This window comes from Lithobates pipiens, unplaced genomic scaffold (assembly GCF_037356315.1).
Source record: "Lithobates pipiens isolate NorthernLeopardFrog02 unplaced genomic scaffold, aLitPip1_a1.2 Scaffold_13, whole genome shotgun sequence".
Taxonomy (NCBI): Eukaryota; Metazoa; Chordata; class Amphibia; order Anura; family Ranidae; genus Lithobates; species Lithobates pipiens.
The window spans coordinates 169477548-169500638 of record NW_027507718.1 but is presented as its reverse complement, the minus strand read 5'-3'; positions in this window follow the sequence as shown (position 1 = coordinate 169500638).

The window sequence follows — 23091 nt, the reverse complement described above, 5'->3', positions numbered from 1 at the left end:
ATTCTGCTGCCTAAAAATCCCACTTCTGGGGGAGCATTTTCAAATTCTTACTAAAATCTAGTGGAACCAATTGCCTTCAGAAGTCACCCAATTAGTAAATAGAGTTCACCTGTGTGTAATTTAATCTCAGTATAAATACAGCTGTTCTGTGAAGCCCTTAGAGGTTTGTTAGAGAACCTTAGTGAACAAATGGCATCATGAAGGTCAAGGAACACACCAGTCAGGTCAGGGATAAAGTTGTGGAGAAGTTTAAAGCAGGGTTAGGTTTTAAAAAAGTATCCCAAGCGTTGAACATCTCATGGAACATTGTTCAATCCATTATCCGAAAATGGAAAGAGTATGGCACAACTGCAAACCTACCAAGACATGGCCATCCACCTAAACTGACAGGCTGGGCAAGGAGAGCATTAGAGAAGCAGCCAAGAGGCTCATAGTAACTCTGAAAGAGCTGCAGAGATCCACAGCACAGGTGGTAGAATCTGTCCACAGGACAACTATTAGTTGTGCACTCCACAAATCTGGCCTTTATGGAATCGTGGCAAGAAGAAAGCCATAAGAAGTTCGGTTGGCAGTTTGCAAGAAGCCATGTGGGGGACACAGCAAACATGTAGTAGAAGGTGCTCTGGTCAGTTGAGACCATAATTTAACTTTTTGGCCTAAAAGCAAAATGCTATATGTGGCGCAAAACTAACACCGCACATCACCCTGAACACCATCCCCACTGTGAAACATGGCGGTGGGAGCATAATGTTGTGGGGGTGCTTTTCTTCAGCATGAACGGCGAAGCTGGTTAGAGTTGATGGGAAGATGGCTGAAGCAAAATACAGGGCAATCTTAGATGAAAGAAAAATTGAGTAAGCTGCGCTAAATCATAAACCCACATAAAATTCAATGAAGGTAAAAAACATTAGACAAAATTTCAATAATAATGTGCAAAATTAGGCCTATTACCCCCAGTCCTAAAGAATAAGGGTTATAGGGTAATTGGTCACAGTGAACAACGGAAAAAGAAAAAAAAAATATAAAACAAAATAGTGAACCCCCAATGTGTAATTATATAGACATTTAAATTCCAACAGAGTCCAATATAGATGAGATATTTTATGTGGGTTTATGATTTAGCGCAGCTTACTCAAATTTTCATGTGTTTTTTTCTGTAATTATGTAATACAGTCAAGCCGCAGCTGATCAAAGTTCCATTGTGGACGATTAGTATAATATTTTTATCATAGCGCAGTTTTTTCCTTTTTTCCAATCTTAGACGAAAACCTGTCTGCAAAAGACTTGAGACTCAAGTGGAGGTTCACTTTTCAGCATGACAACGACCCTAAACATACAGCCAGAGCTACAATGGAATGGTTTAGAACAAAGCACATTCATGTGTTAGAATGGCCCAGGCAAAGTCCAGACCTAAATCCAATCGAGAATCTGTGGCAAGACTTGAAAATTGCTGTTCACAGACACTCTCCATCCAATCTGACAGACCTGACAGCACTATTTTGCAAAGAACAATGGGCAAAAAAAAGTCACTCTTTAGATGTGCAAACTGGTAAAGATGTCCCCAAAAAGGCTTGCAGCTGTAATTGCAGCGAAAGATAGGCTTGGAAAATACAAGACTAGACATACAAACAGGGAAGAGTAGTTGGGACAGGTGGGGTATTAGAAATGGGAAGACATAGGGTTCTGACAGCCAATAGTGTTAACTGTGTTAATGTATAAAGGGAGAAAGGCAAAATCATCTAGTTGGTGAGGCGAAGCAAGAGTTTGAGTGGTCACTGTATCTTGAGTGTGCAAGGCTTATATAGAATCTGTGAAGAGATGGCATCCATTGAAAGATTTTTTAACCCATGTGCTTGATAGATACAAAATGTAGTCCAGCCAGCCAAAGTCATAGTACTTTGTATGCATAGTATAGTGTTTGAGTTTTTCTATCCATAGTCATTTCTTACACTTACCTTACTTATTCCACTTTTTGGAGCCATTCTTTTATTGAGGGCATTGTAGAAGAGCTCAGTATCTCAGGATTTAGGTTTTCACTGTGTTTAGAAGATAGTGTAGGATGGTTTGCTTATATATAGCAAGTGCTTAGGGGTAGATGGGCAGACCGGGCGAACAAACAAGACCAGGGATCCGAAGGTATGATGGTTCCTCTTATTCTTTCAGAGAGGTTAAAAATGGCTTCTCTTTATGACATTACAATTAAGGGTATATGAAGATCATATAGGTTTCAGCAGAGTGCAAGAAGTAGATTGTTTGTATAACCAAGTGTCAAGCATTAAGTCCTACAGTTAGTGGGCTTTACTACTATCACTTACATCTAGGATGTGAAGTTTAGGTTTTTTGAACGAATAAAAAAAAAGAGACCAGCATCAGTATTTTACAGTTTAAAAAAGGCATTTGCAGTTATGGGAATTGTAATTCAATACATTTTTTGTGGAAAGAGTCCTATACCTGTAAAGTTTAATACGTCAAATGAGATGAGGTTTCCTGTAGGTTTTCATATAGTTCAGGAATCAACATCATGTCTGCGAGTTAGCTGTTGCTAAGTTCTTTATCCAACATGACCTAACTCTTTTGACACATGTTTAAAGTGCAATCAATACCTGTATTCAGATTGGAGGCTACATAGCAGCTGCAAATGTCTGGTAATGCAAACCCACCTAGGCTCTCTCCAGCAAGTAAGATATTTTTGACCGATCCAGTTGTCACACAAATTCATAGCATTCTGAAGAAGGTTCTGGAAGCACTTAGCAGTGTGTTGACGATTTCTCTGTTGACCGCAGAAACGCTCCCACATGGAGTGATTTCACCTTTAATCAGGCACCTGTGGATACTTAGCTAGGTGTGCAATCCTTCATCTCAGGAACTGCCACAGACTGGGGGGGTGAAATATTTTAAGTATTTTACTCCTGTTTGGAAACACTGCTCTTCTTTTGATTTTGATATAAAGCTATTCCTTACCCAAAATTTGCAACTCTTGGAACACTGAGGGCAATTAATAAAGTCTAGGGCACACAGAATCGGGTGCAAGTGATCAGCTTCTAGCTTTCATTCTCAAAGCTTAACGTTGATTATTTACTATGCACAGCTGCTCTAGATTCTGTTTTCTTCAGTTTTAGTAAATTCCCTCCACAATGTTTGCTGGGAGATGGTGAGGTCTTGAATTTAAAACATCAACATTTTTTGTGAATATTTTGTGAAAAAAAAATAATTTTTTTTTACAGCTGAATTAGCTAAGGAAATTTTAGCTCCTAGGTCTAAAAGAACAATTTTGGGGAAAAAAACAGTAAAAACACAATATTTTCTTATATAAGGGTAATTCTCAGAAACTGCTATGGCTAAAGAAACTTCTAGTGTCTGATCTGATGAAATTTCTATGTAGCTACAAGGCTGAAGCTTTCCACATATTACAGTCTGATTGTATATGTACATTATTCATTAGATTTACTTACAACCATTCTAAACAATGTATTCAATGAAAAGAAATGATCAACTTTTGTGCCTAAAAAGAGTAATATACTTGGTGAAAAAAATATGTTTTTTTTCTTCCTGGAAGTGAAACTCCATCCCTGCCGTGACTGTAATATATTCTATGGTATATGGCAAGTCACTAAAATAAGTGTCTAGTGATTATTTATAAATTGTAATGGTTATAAGACTTTTGACTTATAACACTATAAGTTTATAATTGCATTTACCAATTTATCTTTGAAGTGTAAAAGAGGTATATAAGTACCTAAGCAATGAGTATATTTTACATTTTACAAAACAATAGGGAGACCCGAGATGCTGGGAAAATAAATGCCCATTGAATTAAAACCTCTGCAAGATTTTTTTACAGCTTTCTGGGTCCCCCCTGTTGAGGATTAAATGAAGGAAAACCCTAAATTTTAAACTGGAACAGGAATAGAAAAGGAAACTTGCACTGCGGATAGAAGAGGACAGCAGTATACTGGTGCTATGCTGTATAAACATGTAGCTTTATAAGCCAATAATGAACTGTGTCGCGTCACTTCCAAAACGATTTTCAGGCGCTTTGGAAGCACTACCCATTAATTTGACTAGGCAGGGTGTTTCGCGAGTGATAAATACAGCGCTCCCAAACCACCGCAAAGATGCTGCTTGCAGGACTTTTCCTATCATCCTGCACCGCCCCAGTGTGAAAAGTCAAACTGAAATGAATGGGAGGTGGTTTTCAGGCACTTTACAAGTGCTATTTCTAGCACTAAAACACCTGAAAACTGCCCTGGTATGAAAGGGGTCTGAAGCTTTTTATCTACTTTTAGACTTTGTGAATGCTTAGAATTGTGATTTCAAATTGTTTTTTAACTGTAGCTGTAATGGTTGTGTGTACTGGGCACACGGATAGCTGTGTGTGTAGCAGCCATTTTGTTGTATCACAATGCCTTTTTGTCATAAAATGGCAGTGACCTTTCTAACCTCATTCTTTCAGTTTATACAATACACAAGGTGTTAACTGATGCCAGAACCTTCTTATCAGACCAGGACAAATACAAGTCCTCTCATGCCTATTAGCCGAATCCACACTCCAGTCTGCAAAGCTCTAATAGTAGCTTGATGGCAGAGTGAGAGGCTGCTTAGATCTATCTACTGATCCTGCAGGCATCCTGTGTCCTATCTCCTGCCCAACAGCACTGTGTCCTTCCCCAAAGCGGTGGGCACCTTCCAGCACCAGAATGAGGGTAAAATACAGGCCACCCTCGCCCCAATCCACAGCGGAGCAGCTGGCTCAATTCCGCCGGCAAGGTGGGGCCAGTCCTTCGGATATGCCTGAAGCCATGCTGCAGCCTTTCCTCGTCTCCACTCCAGGGGTGAGTGAATCTATCCCCACTGTCTTCTTCACCCAGATTGATCCTCCTTTATCCCTGGACTCCCCTTCATGTATGAAGGATAGCCATGTTTCTGACTCCTCTCATGCAGAACCCACACGGTCGCAAATTATGTTGGCTATACAGGATTGTAAAGCATCTCTTACTACTCAGATGGAAGCTATTCATATTTATTTTTCTTCACTGAAACTGAGGAACGTATTAGTTCTATGGAGGACACTGTGCACCCATTATCTGTCACATTGCGAACAGCCACGGATGAGCTGGTGAGTCTTAGAGCCAGGTTGGATGACCTAGAGAACCTTTCCTGCAGGAACAATCTCAGCTTTGTGGGGTTCCCTGACTGTTCTGAGGGTTTCTGCCCTGAGCGGTTTCTCTATTCCTGGCTTCTGGATGTCTTTGAAGCTGATACAATCTCATCTAATTTTGTCATTGAGCGTGCACACCACACCCCTCTGTGTCCACCGTTCTCAGGAGCACCTCCATGTTTTATGCCTTGTTAGAGAACCATGTTTTATGTCTTGCTAGAGAAGGGCCGCCCAAGTATAATGGCAACATTATCCCCATTTACCCTGACTTGTCAGCTGATGTTCAGCGCAAACGCACCTCCTTCGTAGCTGTGAAAGACCACCTACGCACCAAAGGCCTACAGTATGTTATGCTCTTTTCTGCCAAGCTGAGAATTATTCATGATGGCCCTTCTCCTGTTTTCATTGATGAGTATGGCTGGATTTTTTTTTGTATGTTATTTTTCTTGTTTACTTGCTGATTCTCTTACTTTTAATTTCACGCACTCTCACCTATTCCCACTGTACTGATAATGGGCGAAATCCTTATTATCCCCATTATGTCTACGACGCTGAAAATAATCTCTTGGAATGTTGGAGGTTTAGGCTCACCCCAGAAGTGGACCTTTATGCTACCAGAGCTCAATACTCTGCAGGTCAGCTAGCTGAATACCTGGCACAGGTTTCTTTTCCCTCTCTGTTGGACAGGGCACATAAGGAACTGGATGCACATCTCTATGTTGAGGAACTTAACCTTGCCATTTCGCAACTGCCAGCACATAAGATGCCAAGCCTAAATGGATTTCCGGCTGAATGGTATGTCCAATCTCGCCGTATTCTTTGTCCATCTCTTCTCCATACCCATAACAAAGCTATGGAAGCCGGAATCCCCCTTATGATTCCTACTGCCTAATTTCTCTTATCAATACAGGCCTAAATATCCTAGCTAAAGTGTTGGCCAACCATCTTAACACAGTCGTTGCAAAACTGGTTAGGAGCGATCAAAGCAGCTTTATTCCTGGTCGCTCTACCAGGATTAATATTCATAGATTACATCACAATTTACAATGTGCCCACCAATGGCTGTCCCCCCACTCATGCTATTGCACATTAGATACCTGTAAAGCTTTTGAGGGGTGGAGTGGTCCTACCTATTTGAAGTGCTCCAGCTCTACGGTTTTGGTCCTCGTATTATTGCATGGATACGAATCCTTTATACCTCCCAAATGGCACGTATAAGGGTTAATGCTCATGTTACTGATGCCTTCCCAAAAACTAGGGACACTAGACAGGGGTGTCGTTTGCGCCCCTCCTATTTACCTTAGCTATGGAACCCCTTGCAATAGGTGTCCGTAGTTCCCCTTTTATTAGAGGTCTCAATATTTGTACTATAGAGGAAGGCATTTTTTTTATACAAATGACGCTTTAGTATATCTAGCGGACCCTCATGATTCCCTAAAACATCTTCTGTCTGAAATGAATACCTTTTGGGGTTTCCGGGTGAACTGGGGCAAGTCCACTTTATTTCCTTTAGACCAAGCCGCTATATCCATGGTTCACTCAGACTCCAAACTACAAATTGTCTCCTCATTTAGATATTTGGGTATCATAATACAACTACCTCTATTTTCATATATATATTCATTATTATAATTTGTGTCAACTATTGTCTCAGATGCAACTTCACACCAACGATGGATGGATTTGCCTCTATGGCAAGGGCCAATGTCAATAAAATGATCTATCTCCCTAAACTGCCCTATGTCCTGGCCAATTCCCCTTGCAAGATTCCATAATGAATCTTTAAGCATATTGATACCATATGTACAGTGTTCTTAAGGAATGGCCGTCCTCCTAGAGTAGTACTGGAGATATTGCATCTCCCAACCCATTTGGCAGGCCTGGCGTTCCCTAACTTCTATTTATACTATTTGGCATCTCAACTGTTTCATATTCACGACTGGTTGCATCGAGCTTCTGCCAATGCCTACACCACAACAGAAGGGGATATTGCCTCATCCTTAGAAACCCTTGACAATATTATTTATAGGGGTTGTGTTCCAGGGATGCTGATTCTGCGTACCTCTCTCTCTCTCTGTTTTAATCTGTAGTTGCAAAAATTCAGAGGGACTCATGGTCGACGTCCCCGAATAACCAACTGTGGTTTAATTCTAACCTTCCAGAATTGTATTCCCTACCCGATCCACAGCGGTGGTCTTCTAAAGGAGTAAATTATTTATGCCACCTCTATTACCACACAAGGTTTTCTTTCTACCAGTTGCGCAAGGACTTTGACTTGCCACGCACCTACCTATTTTAGTATTATCGTCTTTCTTTTACGTGCACATTTTGGCTCTTTGGATAACCCTATTCAGGTGCCCCTCTGGAGAAATTAAGACACCCAGACCCCACAAAACTTATCTCCACCTGCTATGCTGCCCTAATAACATACTCCAACCTAGATTCCAGGCGGCTCCAATGAAGTGCGCTTCCCTGGATCTACCCTTCATGGAGGCGGAATGGTCTGAGTTTAGTGGCACGCATAAGACCATTTTCTCTGGAGACCGTGTTATCCAGCTCAAAATCTTCCATCACTCCCACTTTACTCCTGCTATATTATATAAAATTGGGTTGTCTGAGTGTTTTTGAGTTTGTGGCCACACTGCCGACTTTTTTCATTGTTTCTGGACCTGCGCCATATTTCAGGACTTTTGGGTGAATATTGGCTCCTTTATTTCCTACGCACTGGGTCTGCTATACATTGTAAATCCCAAAAATTGTCTTCTGGGCATCTTTGGTGACCTGATTATCCCCTCCCATGCCAAAACACTGCTTTGCATCCTCTATTTTTATGCAAAGAAGTCACTTCTCTTGTCATGGAAGGGTTTATCACCCCCAACCAGAACCTTATAGATGAAACGAATAAACGACTCCCTGCCTCTGTATATACTCACCTTTGAGAATCAGAAGAGCGTTAAAACATTTCATAAAATCTGGGGTAGGTGGCTGGCCAGTCCCCTTACTCTGATCTCAGGATAGTTGTGATTAGCTGTATCTTCATTTGCATTGGCCAGGCACTCCGCTATGATACATGCCATGCTCACTCGAGTTATGTTTTCTATGTACGTTGTGTGTGCAATGACCACAAGAGATGTGTGTGACAACAATTATATAAGCACTGTTCATGTCTTATGTACACAGTTTTTCTCTGTACATTATGTTGGGCCTATTGTGTTTCTTTTTTTTTTCTCTGTATGCTTGTCTCTTGAAACTCAATAAACATATCTTAAAAAAAAAAACTCTAATAAAAATGTCTGACTTGCCTCTTGAGTGACAGGATTTTTAGCAGACACTTGCAGCTCTACCCCCATCTTAAATTCTGTAGCAATACACATCCCTGATAGAGTAGTTAGCAGCTAACAGAAAAAAAATATACCTGTGCTCAAATCACAATAGACCAATGTTGGCACTGTGTCCACCGTAGCATTTGCAGTGGCAGAGCAGTGTAGGACTGGCCATAAGAAAGATTACTTTGACACAGTTGGCCAGTTCAAACATGTATTGCAATATGTATAAACTAAAAATCCCTGTTTTTCATAGCATAATTTGCTGGAAAGGGTGTATAGCAGTGTGCAGAGGGTTTATTCAGAATTTGTATGGTTAGCAGCTAAAACTCTAAAACTTCAGAATCTTTCATAACTCATGGAATAATAACAGTACAGCCAGAATATAGACATATTTAACTTTCCTCAATTAATTTGTAATGTTTAAAGGCCAAACACCTCTACGTCAGACCGTATGTGGGACCACTGGCACCCCGTATTGCTCCTAGGTAAAGTAGACATCTGAAATATGCTATATTTATATTCATTCCAAAGCAAATTCCATGCTAAACAATAATATGCATGTTAGTAGTTTGTGAACAGTAGGTATTCAGAGATATAAATGCTTAAAGAGAACTGTATCTGGGACTTAGTCATAAACATAGTGACGTGCCATGGCCACTTCTCAGCCGCTTAATTGGTCAGATGCTCTCTGACAACACATCCATGATATCAGAGAAATAGTAGACTGCTCTAAAGTTGACAGCTCTCATGTACCATCAAGAAAAAAGAAGACCTGACAAGTTATGAGAGCCAATTGATCACTTTGCTCATGGTTTGAAATCTGCTGAAACAGGATTTGTATTCTTAATTTTTGTAATGGAAATTTGTAAGTTCTGTATATTCTGTGTTCTATTTTGTATGTATTGCACACTGCCCTCACTGTGCACATGGCACTAATGTTTTCAATACATGTTTTGCATTCTTTTGAGTCATGATTAGAATTAGCCTGCCTATGTAACGCCCCTTGTTACCATAAACGTACAATTATAATATTAATATGATACCTATGTAATCATGTGTACAAAAACCTTCAAATGCGTCATAATAAAGGAGAACAGTTATTTGGAAAGATGCTGAGCATATCTGTTGTGTCTGTTCCCTACTGCGGTAGTTATTATTAATTTGGAACCACTAATCAATATGAGGATAGGAGTTGCCTATCTACAAAATATCTATTTGAGGTGGCGAGCCAGCCAGGAGGGGTTTCCAGGTGACCCTGAGTATCTGAAATGAGGAGCTTGAGACGATCCAGGAATTTCTGATAATCAGCCGGCTGAGGTAAGCCTTTTGCTTACATTTGAGTTATCAGACTTCCTTGATTGGTAATTTTTTTTTTTTCGGGACAAAGGGTACCTCTTTTACTCCCCTTAATTGAACTGTATTGATTGGTGGTTATATGTTATGTTGTCACTGTCTACTGTCCATCGGAGTGTTATAGACAGGGAAGAATAGTGCTGTTCACAGGTATATGTAGTACATCTGCTAGATAAAGTAGTTCAGAGGCAACAGGGTATAGGCACACATAGAGAAGACTGGCCAGTCATTATGGGCATTAAATTAAGTAAGGGAATGAAGGGTAAGAGACCCTCAAAAATGCCCAGCGCAAGAGGAGCGCTATATATGAACTGAAGGCACGGTTCCGCCTATACTGAGCCCCTAGATTAATGGTTAAAGTGGACAGGGATCCACAATGGGTAACTGGGTTACCACCATAGTCCACAGGGACTAAGGCTCATGCAGAGTAAACAGCTAGAGAAACAGCTATCTATGTGAGCAGAATGGATCAAGGGTGACAATTAAAACTAGACAGAAATTGACATTTTGATGTTAAGTTGTGGGATGAATTTGGGGTCAGGCACTACAACTAGTAAAGTCAAGAAACAGTAATGAGAGTTAAAACAGAATGCTTTATATGTTGTCAGAGAGGGAAGATGGGATGAGCACTATGGCTGCCCATCTGATCATAGAAGGTACAGTATGTGAAGTATAGTATTAAAATACATTGGACGCAAAGTATATCAGAACAAAATAAGGAAAGCATTAGTTAAGCAAGGAAATATTAAAAGCGTTAAAAGAAGGTGAGAGCATGTTATGCATGTGTGGTGCACAAATGGGAAAAATGTAAGCGATTTTAGAGAGATATTTGTGTAGGTGTGTGAATGCTGGAACCTTTAGTTTTAGCTCTTGTGCGTGTCATGTATGCAGATGTGACCCCCTCCTTTGTGCTCTCCTGAAAGAATGTGGCTGAGATGAGAGGATGGTGATAAGCTGGAAGGACACTATGCCAATTTCTGTTTTTTGGACAAAATATTTATAACAAAATGTGCCGGGTTAAGGAGTCTGATAATAAACAATGTGATCACAATTATTTTTGAATCTGTTTTGCAAACATGGTAAAATGAAGGTTACATTTAACCGTGTCTTACAAAAATTGAATATCCTTTGATAGCGCATTTAAAAAAGGGAAATTGAGTAAAATTAAGTAATATGTCCTATGACATTTATCTGTACATATATATTAGTGTGTGATATTGAAATAATCATATGAGTATTAATTTCTAATATGAGTTTAACAATTTTATTAATAATATAGATATTTTGAAACTGGTTTAGACGACCTTTGGTTGGAAATTAAATCCAGGTTAATGGGGAAATTGGTAAAAAGTTTAGATTGATATAACAATTTTGTAATTTTACATTTACTGAGTGGAAAGGGTGGAAAGTGGAAAGGGCACTTACACCCCCTTCCTGTCAAGATCAATTTTCAGCTTTCAGCGCTCCCGCAGTTTGAATAACAATTACTCAGTCATGCAACACTGTACCTATATGAAACTTGCATCCTTTTTTCCACACAAATAGAGCTTTCTTTAGTGGTATTTAATCACTAGTGTTTTTTTTTATTTTTTGTGCTATAAATAAAAAAAAAAAAAATTTTTGTGAAAAAATGCCTTTTTCTTTGTTTCTGTCATAAAATGTTGCTAATTAGTAAATTTTCTTCATAACTTTTGGCCTTTTTATACTGCTACATATCTTTGGTAAAAATAACCCAAATTACTGAATATTATTTGGTCTTTGTGAAAGTTATAGAGTCTACAACTGTGGTGCCAATCACTGAAAATTGATCACATCTGATCAGGCCTTCAGTACATCAGGTGTATCTCATTTTTTGAAACACTAACAAGTCAGGAAAGTACAAATACCCCCCAAATGACCCCTTTTTAGAAAGTAGACATTCCAAGGTATTAACCACTTGAGCTCCGGACCAATTGTCAGCCTAAGGACCAGAGCTTTCTTTTGATGGTATTTTATTGCCTCTGCGATTTTTATTTTTTGCGATATAAACGGAAAAAGAACGAAAAATTTTGAAAAAAAATATATTTTCTACTTTTTCTTATAAGAAAAATCTAATAAACTCAATTTTAGTCATACATTTAGGCTAAAAGTATTCAGCCATATGTCTTTAGTAAAAAAAAATGTCAATAAGCGTATATTTATTGGTTTGCGCAAAACTTAGTGTCTACAAACTAGAGTACATTTTCTGGAATTTACACAGCTTTTAATTTATGACTGCCTCCTCTAATTTCTTGAGGTGCTAAAATGGCAGGGCAGTACAAACCCCCCCCAAATGACCCCATTTTGGAAAGTAGACACCCCAAGGAAATTGCTGAGAGGCATGTTGAGCCCATTGACTTGTATTTTTTGTCCCAAGTGATTGAATAATGACAAAAAAAAAATCTTTACAAAAAGTTGTCACTAAATAATATATTGCTTACACATGCCATGGTTTTATGTGGTATTGCACCCCAGTGCAATACCCCAGTATTGCTTTTTGGGAGCCCACAAAACCAATCACCGCCTTCAGGATTTCTAAGGGTGCAAACTTTTGATTTCACTCCTCACTACCTATCACAGTTTCGAAGGCCATAAAATGCCAAAATAGCACAACCCCCCCCAAAATGACCCAATTTTGGAAAGTAGACACCCCAAGCTATTTGCTGAGAGGCATGTTGAGTCCATGGAATATTTTAATTTTTGCCACAAGTTGCGGGAATATTTCAAACTCTTTTTTTTTTGCACAAAGTTGTCACTAAATGATATATTGCTCACACATGCCATGGGCTTATGTGAAATTACACCCCAAAATACATTCTGCTGCTTCTCCTGAGTACGGGGTTACCACATGTGTGGGTCTTTTTGGGAGCCTAGCTGCATATGGGACCCTGAAATCTAAGCACCGCCTTCAAGATTTCTAAGGGCATACATTTTGGATTTCACTCCTCACTATCTTTCACTACTTATCACAGTTTTGAAGGCCATAAAATGCCAAGATGGCACAACCCCCCCCCCTCCCCCCCCAAATTACCCAATTTTGGAAAGTAGACACTCCAAGTTATTTGCTGAGAGGCATATTGAGCCCATTGAATATTTTTTTTTGTCCCAAGTGATTGAATAATGACAACATTTTTTTTTTTTTTTACAAAAAGTTGTCACTAAATGATATATTGCTCACATATGCCATGGTTATATGTGGAATTGCACCCCAAAATACATCTTGTTGCTTCTCCTGAGTACGGGGATATTACATGTGTTGGACTTTTTGGGAGCCTATCTGCGTACGGGCCCCGAAAATCAATCACCGCCTTCAGGATTTCTAGAAAGCCTGAAGGCGGTGCTTGGTTTTTGGGGTCCCGTACGCGGCTAGGCTCCCAAAAAGTCTCACACATGCGGTATCCCCATACTCAGGAGAAGCAACAGAATGTATTTTGGAGTGTAAATCCACATATGCCCATGGCATGTTTGAGCAATATATCATTTAGTGCAAAAAAAATACATTTTCTTTTCCCCACAACGTGTCAAAATATAAAATATTCCATGGACTTGATATGCCTCTCAGCAAATAGCTTGGGGTGTCTACTTTCCAAAATGGGGTCATTTGGGGGGGGGGGTTTGAACTGCCCTGGCATTTTATGCACAACATTTAGAAGATTATGTCACACATCACCCACTCTTCTAACCACTTGAAGACAAATGCCCTTTCTGACACTTTTTGTTTACATGAAAACATATTTGTTTTTAAAGAAAATTATATTGAACCCCCAAACATATATATTTTTTAAACCAAAGGCCCTAAAGATTAAAATGGTGGGTGTTGCATTTTTTTTCCACACAGTATTTGCGCAGCGATTTTTCAAACGCATTTTTTTGGGAAAAATACACTTTTTTTTATTTTAATGCACTAACACACACTATATTGCCCAAATTTTTGATGAAATAAAAAAGATGATCTAAGGCCGAGTACATGGATACCAAACACGACATGCTTTAAAATTGCGCACAAACGCGCAGTGGCGACAAACGACATACATTTTTAAAAGCCTTTATAGGTTACCACATTAGATTTCCAGAGGAGGTCTACTGCTAAAATTACTGCCCTCGATCTGACCTTTGCGGTGATACCTCACATGCATGGTGCAATTGCTGTTTACATATGACGCCAGACCGACGCTTTCGTTCGCCTTTGCACAAGAGCAGGGGGGGACAGGGGTGCTTTTTTTTATTATTTATTTTTCTTTTTTCTTTTATTTTTAAACTGTTCCTTCCTTTTTTTTAATCATTTTTATTGTTATCTCAGGGAATGTAAATATCCTTATGATAGCAATAGGTAGTGACAGATACTCTTTTTTTGAAAAAAAATGGGGTCTATTAGACCCTAGATCTTTCCTCTGCTCTCAAAGCATCTGACCACACCAACTTCGATGTGATAAAATGCTTTCCCAATGGTGCTGTTTATATCCAGGAGGGGGGACATTCCCTCCCACTGCTTGTAAAAGCAGTCTAGAGACTAATTAGCCGCTAGGATTGCTTTTACATGAAAGCCAATCACTGGCTGAAAAGAATGATACCAAGATGATACCTAAACCCACAGGCATCATTCTGGTATAACCATTCAAAGTCCAGCAACATACCAGTACGTTGCTGGTCCTTGTTGGACATATATTTTAATCTTTTTGTTCATCCACCCACTTCTAATGATGGGCATATATGCACTATTTATATAAATGCCGAAGCATGGGGGCATCCTCCCACAAAAAAGTTATGCCGCGTACACATGGTCAGACTTTTCCACGGGCAAGCCTCCGTCGGAATTTCGACCATATGTACGCGGCATTAGGAGCAAAATTGTTCCTCTGCCCCTGCTGCCCCCATGTTTTGGCATATATGCTCTTTTTTTTTAAACTGTGGTGGTGAAATCACCTCCTACAGCACTGGAGTCTTTATGTAACATGGGAGCAAACGCTGTTGCTGTCAAGATAAATAAATCCGTGTTGCAGCTGAATGGGGCACCTGAAAACAAAAAAATGGTAACAATAAAACACAGTAAACAATAAAAGTATAAAAAATTACATACCTGAAAAGCAAGCATGATAAAACATAATAAAACATTGCAGAATATAATACAGTAAAAATGAGCAACAATAGAGAGAGAATAGAGAGAGAGCAATAAAACAACAACTGATTTTGGTTTTTTATCATCTTTTTTTTGTGTTTTTTTTTTTTACACTTTTTTTGTAATGGTAATTGTAACAACTGTAATGGTTCGGGTCTCTCAAAATGCGATGGCATCTTCGGAGACCCTGTGTAAGTGTGTCCTAGTCTGTGAAATGCTGTACTCTATGCTAAAAAATTCACTAGTGCGTGGTAGCGTTCAAAGCATTCACCAATGCAAAGACCAGGATTGTCAAGACAGCATGGACAATAATAACGGGTGTCACGCCTATATCCGCACTTGGTACAGACACAACATCTTCTTTGGGGGGCTCGTTGGGTAGGGGTACTCTCGAGGACATATGGAAAATGCCTCTCATACAGCCAGCTTACTGCATTTGGTTGGGAATGGTGAGGTGCAGAACTGCCTGGATACAGGAGGTCTGTGATAATCTCTTCCTGGAATGTAAGGAAGGATAAAGTCCCACCTGAAGCTCTGTATCGCACATGAGCGTTCAGCAAAGCCAATTAAAATAAGTAAACAGACACTTTTTTGTACCAGCGTCTAGCCTTACGGGCAACTAGATACGGCGCCAACAACTGGCCATTGAGGTCCACCCCTCCCATATTTTGGTTATATTCGTGGACACAGAGGGATCTCTCCACAACACCAGTCGCCGTAGTAATTTGGACTGTCGTGTCTGCATGAAGGGAGGTAAGAACAAAAACATTCTTATTATCCCTCCACTTGATAGCGAGCAAGTTATTACACTGCAAGCAGGCTCTCTCCCCCAGCCTAAGACGAGAATCTACAAGCCGCTGGGGAAAGCCCCGGTGATTAGGTCGCACGGCGCACCATGCTCCAATCTGCTGATCAAACAAATGACTAAACAGTGGCACGCTCATGTAATAATTGTCCACGTACAAGTGGTACCCCTTTCCAACTAAGTGTGACATTAAGTTCCACACTATCTTGCCAGTATAAAAGAGAATATTCCTGCGCCTAATCAAAGAGTAATCTAATTGTTGCACCGCTGCACACACTGAAATGGGGTACTTGAACCCCAATTGGAGAAGACAAAAAGTAAAAAGGTAGTGGTGCGCGGTACTATGGTGAAGAATCTAGTTAAAACAGGTTTAATATATTCAATAGGTACTCAAAAGATTAGAAGATAAATGTAATATCGTCTCCACTACAGGTAATAAATGGAACGTAGAAAAAGAAAAGACAATATATGTATATAAAAAAAATATATATATATATATATATATATATATATATATATATATATATATATGTATATATAGTGAGGGACCCTCACTCCTATGCGTAGTAGTATTTTGAGTGGTAGACAAATGGATAAGAAAAACAATTAATGATAAATAAGACTGGTGGTCCCAATGCGATTTTTTAGGTAGCAGAGTTGCATAAAGTGGCAGTGCTGAATATAAAGAAGGTCCGTGAAAATAACTACTACTGTATTTGTTTCAGTGACTAAAGTACTATACATAAAATAGTGGACGAAAAAAAAATATATAGAGTGAATCACCATGCGATTTGTTAAAAATGACGAAAAACGCATACAAAGTGCTAGTGCTGAACAATAAATAGATCTGAAAAGAAAATCTGCTAAGTCAAAGTATATGTGTAACAGTGTACAAAAGTAATCATTAGCTAGATAAGGCAAAAGATGTAAGTAATGCTTGCCTTGTGACTAAAGAAATCGCATATGGTGTTAAAGCCAAGGGAGGGTTAAGCAAAGTGACTCTGTGCGGGTGTCTTTATACCATAGACTTAAATATCGGTGCAGTGCACTAAATTGAATCATACAATCAAAGAAAATAAATCAAATTGTTGAATCAAAACAAAAACGCATAAACGATCCAAGTGTTGGTGAGAGGGAAACAACCCTCTGGGAATAATCCAAAACAGAAGGAAAAAGGTGCACAGTGTTTGAAGCTATAAAAAATATAAAAAAACAACAATGGAACAGTAATCCTAGTTAAAATTGTCCATTCAGCTGGTGCAACAACAAGTGGCGATTAGCCCAAAATCGCATGTAACAAGACAGTCGCCTGCAATGCTGGTGCTTAAAATATATGTGCACTATAAGGTAGAGATTTAAACAGTGATAATGGTGATGGTGGATATCTCCCACGTGGTCCTGTGTAATCAGAATATGGGTGTCCCCTTACCTTACAGCTGTAAGGTAACAGCATATGGTATATGTATCCTCAGGGTTCCTGGTGGTCCTTATCCCTCGAGGTCCTATTCACATGTCCCCGGGTCCTGGCGTCTCCTGCCTACTGTGCCGTATTGGGCTCTGTAAGTGGTCCCTCAGCGGTACTTCAGCGTGGGGGGGGGGATTGGTGGTATACCTCGGCGGTTTTATGCAAGGGGTTAAACAGATAAGGAGGAAGGGAGCCCCATAGTATAGTATTTTTCAACAGTATTGAAATTTATTTATAAAAACAGCTTTGGTACTCACAAACAGACAGAGTTTTTGTATGGTGTAAACGAGCCTCGAGCTCGATTGCGTCACTTCCGGTAGCGTCCCGACTAGTGTTCGTCACGGTCACGTGACGATCCCCTGATGAAGTCACGTGACCGTGACGAACACTAGTCGGGACGCTACCGGAAGTGACGCAATCGAGCTCGAGGCTCGTTTATACACCATACAAAAACTCTGTCTGTTTGTGTGTACCAAAGCTGTTTTTATAAATAAATTTCAATACTGTTGAAAAATACTATACTATGGGGCTGCCTTCCTCCTTATCTGTTTAACCCCTTGCATAAAACCGCCGAGGTATACCACCAATCCCCCCCCCCACGCTGAAGTACCGCTGAGGGACCACTTACAGAGCCCAATACGGCACAGTAGGCAGGAGACGCCAGGACCCGGGGACATGTGAATAGGACCTCGAGGGATAAGGACCACCAGGAACCCTGAGGATACATATACCATATGCTGTTACCTTACAGCTGTAAGGTAAGGGGACACCCATATTCTGATTACACAGGACCACGTGGGAGATATCCACCATCACCATTATCACTGTTTAAATCTCTACCTTATAGTGCACATATATTTTAAGCACCAGCATTGCAGGCGACTGTCTTGTTACATGCGATTTTGGGCTAATCGCCACTTGTTGTTGCACCAGCTGAATGGACAATTTTAACTAGGATTACTGTTCCATTGTTGTTTTTTTATATTTTTTATAGCTTCAAACACTGTGCACCTTTTTCCTTCTGTTTTGGATTATTCCCAGAGGGTTGTTTCCCTCTCACCAACACTTGGATCGTTTATGCGTTTTTGTTTTGATTCAACAATTTGATTTATTTTCTTTGATTGTATGATTCAATTTAGTGCACTGCACCGATATTTAAGTCTATGGTATAAAGACACCCGCACAGAGTCACTTTGCTTAACCCTCCCTTGGCTTTAACACCATATGCGATTTCTTTAGTCACAAGGCAAGCATTACTTACATCTTTTGCCTTATCTAGCTAATGATTACTTTTGTACACTGTTACACATATACTTTGACTTAGAAGATTTTCTTTTCAGATCTATTTATTGTTCAGCACTAGCACTTTGTATGCGTTTTTCGTCATTTTTAACAAATCGCATGGTGATTCACTCTATATATTTTTTATTTCGTCCACTATTTTATGTATAGTACTTTAGTCACTGAAACAAATACAGTAGTAGTTATTTTCACGGACCTTCTTTATATTCAGCACTGCCACTTTATGCAACTCTGCTACCTAAAAAATCGCATTGGGACCACCAGTCTTATTTATCACTAATTGTTTTTCTTATCCATTTGTCTACCACTCAAAATACTACTACGCATAGGAGTGAGGGTCCCTCACTATATATACATTTTTTATATTTTTTATATACATATATTGTCTTTTCTTTTTCTACGTCCAATTTATTACCTGTAGTGGAGACGATATTACATTTATCTTCTAATCTTTTGAGTACCTATTGAATATATTAAACCTGTTTTAACTAGATTCTTCACCATAGTACCGCGCACCACTACCTTTTTACTTTTTTTTACTATCTTGCCAGTGCTCCCTAGGTAATCTGGGCAGTTCTCCGGCTCTATGTAACTATCTTTTCCCTCATAAACCGTAAAGCTCCATACATAGCCTGTTGCCCTGTCACAGAACTTATAGAGCTTGACCCCATATCTGGCACACTTGCTGGGAAGATACTGTTTGAAAGACAAGCGGCCAGAAAATGTAATCAGGGACTCATCAACGCAGACAACTTTATCGGGAGTAAACAAGGCTGCAAAACGTTGGTTGAAGTGGTTTATGAGGGGCCGAATTTTGTACACGAGGATGACAAAGTTCATTGTCGCTGAAGTGCATGAACCGCAAGATCTGCTCGTATCGTTTCCTGGACATGGAGGCAGAGAACACGGTCAATTGGGCGAGTGGACCAATACGTCTGCATCGTCGTGAATTTATGTATGCCCATGTTGAGGGAAAGGCCCAGAAACATCTTAAATTCGGAAACCGTAATTGGTTTCCAATCTCTGGCAAGGGAAGGCCACTGGGGATGAGTGGCAATGTGGTGACCAGCATATAAATTAGTTTGGTCCACAATAGATCTATAGAGATCTTCAGTGAAAAACAGCGAATAAAAATCAAGTGGTGTAAAATCAGCTGTTTCCACCTGAATACCGGGTTGGCCAGTGAATGGGGGAAGTACGGGTTCTGCAGAAGTGGTGGACACCCAATCAGGATTGGCAAATTCTGCAGGAAGGAGACTATGGGCACTACGGGCCTGCCTTTGTCTTCTTCTTGGTGGCAGCGGGACACTACTTGTGCTTGCCACCTTGCCATCTTGAACTGCACTTATGGGACTCGCCATGTCACCAAGTGTTACTGCAGTGCTGGATGTATGTCTAGGGTGTACTAGGCCACTGGTGCTTGCCAGTTCAACAGAAGGAATAGCGGCGCTAGTACTGGCTCTCTGCAATACCACATGTGGGAGACTTTTACACAGCCTGGCCACATACAGAAGCCGAAGACTGAAGTAGAACCTTCAGCCGTTCTGGGAGCATAAATTACACATCTCGTTTCATTCCTACCTATCGCATTTTTGAAGGTCCTGGAGCACCTAATTTTGGAAAGCAAACACCCCAACATATATTCTATGAGGCATGGGCTGCAAATAGGTACTCGGGTACTCTGATGGGCTGCAGATAGATACTCGGTACTCTAATGGGCTGGTGACAGGTACTCTGATGGACTGTGACAGGTACTATGATGGGTGGTGACAGGTCCTCTTTATTGGGGGGGGCAATCAGTGTGATTGGTGTGTACTGCAAGCGGTAACGAAATGTTACCACAATCACCTCCTCACACATGATCGTTGTGTGAGGAGGAGAACCCGGTAACATCTCGTTACCACGGTTTGTTTACATTTAGTGATCGGTTGTGAAAGAATCACAGCCGATCACATGGGTAAACAGCCAGCCAATGGCTGTTTACCAGCATCGGTGATGAGCAGTGTTTCCGGGAACACCCCGCCACCGATGTGCACGCGCAACGCGCTCGCATGCGCCGTGCACAGTGGGGGTGTAACCATCATTACGGCCGATCACGTGGTAAATAGCCATACCCAATGGCTGTTCACCCCCCTCGGTGGCGAGCGGTGTCTCCGTGACACGCCACCACCGAAAGAACAGGGTTTAAATGTTTAAATGGGAGAACGTCATATGACGCCCTCCCGCCACAAGAGCCACGCTGCCTGGCCGTCATTTGACAGCCGGCAGTCGGCAACCAGTTAGGATGAGGCTGTTAATTGAAATACAGCTGCCATAATGTTTAACAAAGCCAAGATGGATGGAATACATAAGAAGTTTTATTACAAAAATTTAATCTTAAAGTCCGATAATAACTTGATGTGCGGTCCATGATGTGAGAGTAATAATAAATAATATTTAAATATGACAGACCCATCACATCAAGTCCACACACCCTGTTAGGATAGATGCCACCTGCAGCCAGTTGTTTTATAGTTTTTGATGTGGCTGAGCGCTTTGTTTTTATTTATTTTTATTTTTGAAATCCAAAGCAGAATGTGTGGATTGTGAAATGTGCCCCTTTTCCTTGTAAGTGCTATGGTATAAGCAAAAGAATATTTTGGATTTATGGACATCTCTGCATGACCGCAGGGTATTGTTATCAGTTATTATAATATTGCCAGGAAAAAGTTGTCTTTTTGAAACATGAAATTGGAGTTCTTACACAAACAGCATGATAGAAAACAAGCCATTGTTATATTTATGCAAGCTGGACCCAGTATGGAAGGGTTCACCCCAATATATCAGAGCTTATACAAAGTTACAGATATTATTTTGGTAAAATATTACATTTTTAATGGTCCGACATTCTGCACAGCAAATATACAGCTAATTAAATGTTTGTCTAATGAAAGGTTTAAAATATGAGTTTGTTTATGTACAAATCTAACAATGAAAAATGCGTACATTTGAATCCAGCCACCTTATTGCCTCTATTGGAGGAGGCTGGAGACGAAGGAAACCACATGTGTTAAATTGATGACATAGGAGTCAGCTGCTGTAAGCCCAGTGCAGGACACACTCCTATTTACTTTTTTTGTAGTGTTATTCCCGGTTTTATATTGAGTATGCAGTTTATCACCCAGAAGGATACTCTGTATTTAGAGTCATTGGATCCTTTTTCCCCAGATCAAGAAGCAGAGCTCCATGTTTTAGCAAAGCCTGTGAGCTATAAAAAGAGTATATATTTATATAGATAGTCTAGATATAGAGAGCTTTTGGTTCCATTTGAAGGGCCAGAAGTTTGTTTTTACTTCGGCAGGTAAACTAAAAAAGCATGCTAAGTTAATTTGATTGGCTGTTTCCAGCCTTCCAGGTTCTTGCTGAGGTAGCCATACTAACAAGTTTTAACTTGCATATGGAAGCAGACCAGGTGACTAAGGATGCTACATTTACAGCCCCGGACACTTGCTGGGTCTGTACAACTCACAGATTCCACCCTAGTTCTGGCCCAGTATAGCTGGGTTTAATAATTCAACTTTAAGGACCCCAGAACGAGAAGAACAAGTGGTCCACAGGGGGCAACTTCTTATGAAACAAGACTTTGGAAAAGGTGATCATTTATGTCTGCCAGCCACTCTTTTCCCTCCAGCTTGACACATGGACCATGTCATCAGTCACAAGCAGTTATGGCTGCCTTAGTAAATGAGCGTGGGATAGAGCCAGGTTTCTCCAGTTGTTTTTATAACGTACCACTTCTTGTTTTACCTGTTACCAAATGTGTTACCAAAAGCTGAACATCCCTTCCAGAGATAACAAAAAGATATATCCAGATGCCCAAGTCAGGATCTTACGAGTATGCATTTTGTCTGTATACTGCAAAGGCCACAGTAAAAAGTGTTATCAGAAGTAGTTTGTAAGTACTGAGTGCAGAATCTAGAGAGTAACAGAGGAAATCATTTTTATAGGAGAGTCCTTATTAGAATTTTGAGGTTTTATTTTTTACAACCTCTACTGTCTACAATGTAGAAGACAAAGTAGCGCAAGAAACTAGAAAACTTTTTCCTGAATGTTTTCTTATATTTAATCAAGCCCCTAAGGAGATGTTGGACTCTCTCCCTATGGGATTTGGTTTGGGAGTGTGTTACTCACTTGCTTATATTTTGTCTCAGCTGTCGAAGTCCTCCATTCGGATCTCACAGAGAATGTTGCTGATTTTTTAAGGTTTTTGACAAACTTATTTATGTATTTTCTCCCCAATTCCAGATCCTAAAAGTTTGGAAGGATCTAAAACTAAAGCCAGGTGATGTGGTGTGGATTGTTAAGAGACACTTTTATATAAGGAAATGTATGGAGACTCAATACAGCATCTATTTCATGTACAGTTTTGCAAAACTTGAAGGAAAAGTCACCTGGATCCACACCAGACACTGCAAAAAAATGACTAAATTAATAAATCTCTGTGTTTGATTTGTTTCCCTCTTGCGATCACAGTCTAGGGTACTTTTTGATTCAATGACTTTAATTGTA